Genomic DNA, 5,463 nt, shown 5'->3' with positions numbered 1-5,463 from the left:
TCTTTGTCCTTATGGCTGAAATGATTTGTCATCTACCCTTGATGGGCTTGAATTTAACGGAGAACTTGCAGTTGACCCGTTTTTGACAACTTGATTTCCTGTAGCTTTGTCCTTGATTTCTTTCTTTTGTGCAAAAGTTCCTTCTGACCCATTTTTTTTTCTCTTGCTTTGTTTGCTTCCTTTTGACCAGGGGTTCCTTTTGTCCCGTTTTTCCTTTTGCTTGCTTAGAAGCGGCCTCTCCATAAAGAATTTCGAGGCAACTTGATTCTGAGATGACTTGAGTAGTGTATGGATAGCATTGCGACTTCGTGCAGACCCAACCCAATTCCAAACATAACTTCTTTATTCTGTCGCTTTTAAGCTCAAAATTCAGACACCTCTCTATCGGAGCATCTTCCATTCCTGGGTTTTCGGAGAAACCATTCTGGCCCTAACCCCTTCAATCGGCTTTACCTCGGTACTGTTTGAAGTCTTGCGTACCCCTTTGCTGGATCCTTTCCATGATTACCCTTCAAAACTTCCCCTTTAATGGTGCTTCTTAGGATGCCCCCAGCTTTGATTGATGCAGAGCAAATGAATGCATTTTTCTTTGCCAATTTTTATTATCTTTTTTATCATCATTTGTTTTTAATTTTTTTTTATTATTTTTTTTCAATTTTTTTTTGTGCTTTCACAGGAAAGGATAGGGAAAGAATATAAACATGATTGGAACGTAAACTGATCCCTTTTTATTGATAAGACAAAATTTGTGTACAAAAGACACTTAGATTTACAAATTTGAACTGAATGGAAACATGAATGGGAATGAAGATGAAAAGAAAAAAAAAAAAGAACTAGACCCTAAAAGATAGACTCTAGGTGGACTGTGATGGACTAGGATTGGATTGACTGTAGTGACTTTGTTCTTCTCAATGCTTAAATCGATCAGACATGTTGTTGTCGGTCTTGAACAATTCCTTTGTTCTTTTGGAGGTTTGATATCAACCTTCTCAGACACAAACCTCATTCATTTCTAAGAAAAAGTTCGAAAGGATCGAACGATTCTTGTTCAGCAATTTTTTTTCTGCATTAATCCCATGATTAGGCAAAGAATGGGTTGATGTTCAGCTTGCTCTTGGGGATGATGGACCCATTGTCAACCAGGTCTTGTAGACGGTTTTTCAAAGTCCAGCATGATTCTGCTTCTTGTATGAGTCTTCTTTGAGTTGACCCAACTGGATTAAGTCTTCCACCTTAGTTGCAGTGGCAATGAGCGATTGGAACGTAGGCAAGTACTGTGTTTGAAGCTATGACTGGTAGACAGGCCGTAAATTCTTGATTATTATGTCAACTTGTTCCTGTTCAGAGGGTCGGTTGATCATTTGAGCAGCTTTAGCTCTCCACCTCGAAAGGAACGAGGAGAAGGGCTCATTGTTCTTTTGTTTAGTGGTTTCCAGCTCCCTCCGGGTAACATCCACTTCGATATTATAATGGTACTGCGTGTTGAAAGCATTGCATATGTCCTCCCAATTCTTCATTTTGGAACGATCCAAGCTTACAAACCATCTTAATGCAGCACCAGTCAAAGATTGCTGAAACAACTGAGCAAGGAGCTCGCTGTTCAGGCCAAACGGGTTGAGGGCACCCGCATACATTTTCAGGTGCATTTTGGGACAAATGGTTCCGTCAAACTTGTCCATGTTGGGCATTTTGAACTTCGTGGGCAGTCTTGCTTCAGGGAACAAGGACAAGGAGTCCATGTCCACCACTTCCTTGTATGTCTTAAGGGCAGTAATAGACCTTTCCAGGAGTTCTAGTTTCTCTCTCATTTTCTAAGCTTCCAGCTCAGAAGCAGTTCTGGAGGGCACGTCATCCAGGGCAGGGTTTGAGGACGTCGGTGCAGCACCGGGTCCCTGATTGGAGGTAGTAGGTCCACTTCCCCCGGCGGAAGCCCCATTTCCATTATCACCACCTAGTTCAGCTATTAAGGCAGTCCTCTGGGCAGCCAATGCCTCATTCATTCTAGCCTCCATTCTGGCTTCCAGTTGTTCAATGAGGTTCTGGATGTCGGTGAGTGATGCCATTGGTGCGGTTGGTGAAATTGGTCTTGTGGGTGAGAGCTCAGTTGGCGTTTCGGGTGCAGGTGGTCTTTGGAGGGGTACCTGTGTGTGAATACCTAAATTTTGAGGCTCAAAGAGCCAATTCTTTCGGACTGCAAACAACCCGGTCGGACCAGAGGTCATTCAAAAAGTTCACCGGAAGTGTGCCAATATGGTACTTGAAATGTCCGAAAAATTACGAAGATCACGAAACTGGTCTCGGAATATTTTTTGGAAGTCCGGGACTCCCGGAAAAGCCTCCGGAAAGAAAAAGGCACGCATGTCCGCCCGCGGGGGTGGGCATGCCCACCCTCAAGGACGGGCGCGCCCGCCCTGCAAAGGCGGGCACGCCCGCCCAACCTGGGCGGACATGCCCGCTCAGCATGGGCGGGTACGCCCGCCCAGCATGGACGGGCACGCCCGCCCAGCATGGGCGGGCACGCCCGCCCAGAATGCGCGGGCACGCCTGCCCAGCCCAGGCGAGCATGCCCGCCCTCGAGGGCGGGCAAGCGCGGCCGGGGTGCATTTTTTTTCTATAAAAAGAGGCCCCGGGGCTCCATTTTAGACACAGTCTGTGTTGACGGACCTCTCTTCTCCCTTTACGCTCTTTGCGATTCTTTTATCGCTTTCTGCATTCTTTATTTTATTTTATTTTATTTTATTCTGCTTTCATTTTTTCTTGCTTTACTAAGTGGCCATTAAAATTCCATTTTAATTAATATTTCCCTTAACGAGGAGCTTAACCTGGAGTTAAGAAGCGGTCGGAGATTAAATCAGGTACATAAATTAGACTACGCTTATTTAATTTTAGCACTTCATGCATGCTTCTTTTCTACTCCTCTTAACTCTATAACTGCATGAATGCATCCATATCATCCACTAGGCAAATAAATTGCCTCAAATAAAGATTAAGCTTAAATGCCCGATTAATTAATAATCGTGGCATTAAAGCGTAAATCTGACATTATTGGCTAAAGAAGCCTAGTTAATCAATAACTATGGTGAAATTGCCTTTATTTCGAACAGTTCTTGGCCTAAGTCCAGTTAATCAATGATTGTGACTAAAAGGTCCTACTTAAACACGTTTTTTTTTTATGGCAATAAATTGCCTATATTTCAATTTAATTAATCACTTTAGGCAAACCAATTGCTTATAAGTGAAAAGTTAATCTTTTATAGCGACAAATCGCTTAAATCAATAATTTGGATAAAAGCCTTTAAATAATCACTTTAAGCAAATAAATTGCTTATAAGTGAAAATTAATCTCTTTTATAGCGACAAATCGCTTAAATCAATTTATTTTGGCTAAAAGCCTTAAATCAACCTTTGGCAACAATGGCCTAAATCAATTCATTTTGGCTAAAAAGCCTTAAATCATTCAATTTTGGCGACAATCGCCTAAACAATCAATCTTTTGGCAATTATAAGCCCAATTAATCTTTGGCAAGCAAATAAGCCCAACTTATCTTTTGGCAAGAATAAGCCCAAATCCTTTCTTTTGGCAAAAAGCCTCAAATCAACATTTTGGCACCAAGTGCCTGAAACAAATCAATTCTTTGGCAAAATGCCTAAACAAAAATGCACAAAGCATACACACACTCATGCATCAAGCATCCCATCTAAAGCCCTCTAGAAGAGGCCTATCGAACTACGTTGACTTTGATCTTCCATTCAAACGGAAGTACGTAGGCACGTTCGGGATTTAACCCCGAGCGGCAAGTCGCAATCATTCAAACTCACTTAAACAGTCCATTGGTCCAATCATCTTGCAAAGCATTCATTTTTGGTTAGTTTCATCAGCATGACATAGTCTCGGGATCCACCTCAGGTTCGCAGATTATGCCTTAGACATTGGGATAATTAATCTAGTAACTAGGTTAATTAAAATTGGAGTCATTTAGGGTTTTTCCTAGTTTACCCTAAAACAATTAAACAAGGTGGCGACTCATACATTCACGTGCATTTCTTCCCTTAGTCACATGCATCCACATGCCTATGATATTTTGGGGAGGGGTTCACAGTTTGGCGACTTCACTGGGGACATTATGTAATCTTTTTGCATAATAGTGGACTACAATTGTTGAATAAACTAACATGCCCTTCTTTAGGGCATTACTTTACTATGCTTTGTTTTGCAAGGTACCTTGACATAAATCGAGCATTCTTTCTTTAAGAATGCTCGATGAGAGGAATTTTGAACTTAAGTGACAAATTTGATTAAGACATTTAAATTTGTTGATCTATTTGCACGATTGAGAATCTTTTTCTCCATTGCATAAAAAACGAATTTCAAATGAATTTCTTCTCTCTCTGTTCAAACTTCTGAGTCTGGATAGCAAGTAGCGCTGATCGGCAGGTCTCTTTGATTATGTCGACGGACAGCCAAAGCGTCCTCCCTGTTGCCGCAAACCACCCCCAATCCTTTTGGGGATGGCCCATGAGTATGCGTACCGTTGGACCCACGCGAAACTCTTTGTTTCACATGTGGTTAGGTATATCCATGCTCAAGGCTCAAGGGTCCCTTTATAAGCCGATTCTCTATTTTGAGTCATAGCCTATAGAACCTATCCTTTAGGACTGTATGCACCCAATGATGTGAATCATATCATTAAACAGATTATGACGTGTTGTTATGCGCATTCACGACATATCATAAACATGGGGTAAACACAAAGAGAGCATGAAATACCCTTATACTTTCAGTCATGCATAGTTGGACAAGAGAGTCAATTCACCTCACATCAGCTACCTGATACACCGACCACTGTACCTAATCCAGCTACCCTTACCCTTACAGGTGCCCACAATCCGAGTGCCCACCCAAGTGCCAGACACACCTACAGTGCTATCACCAGCTTCACCAGCTTCACCAGCTACACCAGCTTCGCCTACAACTCCAACAACCCCATCTGCACCAATGGCATCACTTGCTGATATCCAAACCCTCATTGAACAACTAGAGGCTAGAATGGAGGCCAGAATGGAGACCAGAATGAATGAGGCACTAGCTGCCCAAAGGACCGTCCTGATAGCTGAACTGGGTAATGGGAATGGTAATGGAAATGGGGCTTCCGCTGGGGGAAGTGGACCTGCTGCCTCCAACCAGGGTCCTGCTGCTGAACCTACAAACCCTGCCCTAAACCTGGATGAGATGCCTTCTAAAATTGCTTCTGAGCTGGAAGCTCAGAGAATGAGAGAGAAACTAGAGCTCCTAGAGAGGTCCATCACTGCTCTCAAAACCCACAAGGAAGTGGTGGACATGGACTCTTTGTCCTTGTTCCCTGAAGCCAGGTTGCCAACTAAGTTCAAGATGCCCAACATGGACAAATTTGATGGAACCACTTGTCCTAAGACTCATCTGAAAATGTATGTAGGTGCTCTTAA

The sequence above is a fragment of the Jatropha curcas genome, chromosome 5 (genome assembly GCF_041381405.1).
Source record: "Jatropha curcas cultivar XTBG-Jc1 chromosome 5, XTBG_Jcur_1.0, whole genome shotgun sequence".
Taxonomy (NCBI): Eukaryota; Viridiplantae; Streptophyta; class Magnoliopsida; order Malpighiales; family Euphorbiaceae; genus Jatropha; species Jatropha curcas.
The sequence above is the reverse complement of the archived record's forward strand: the minus strand, read 5'-3'. Positions refer to the sequence as shown.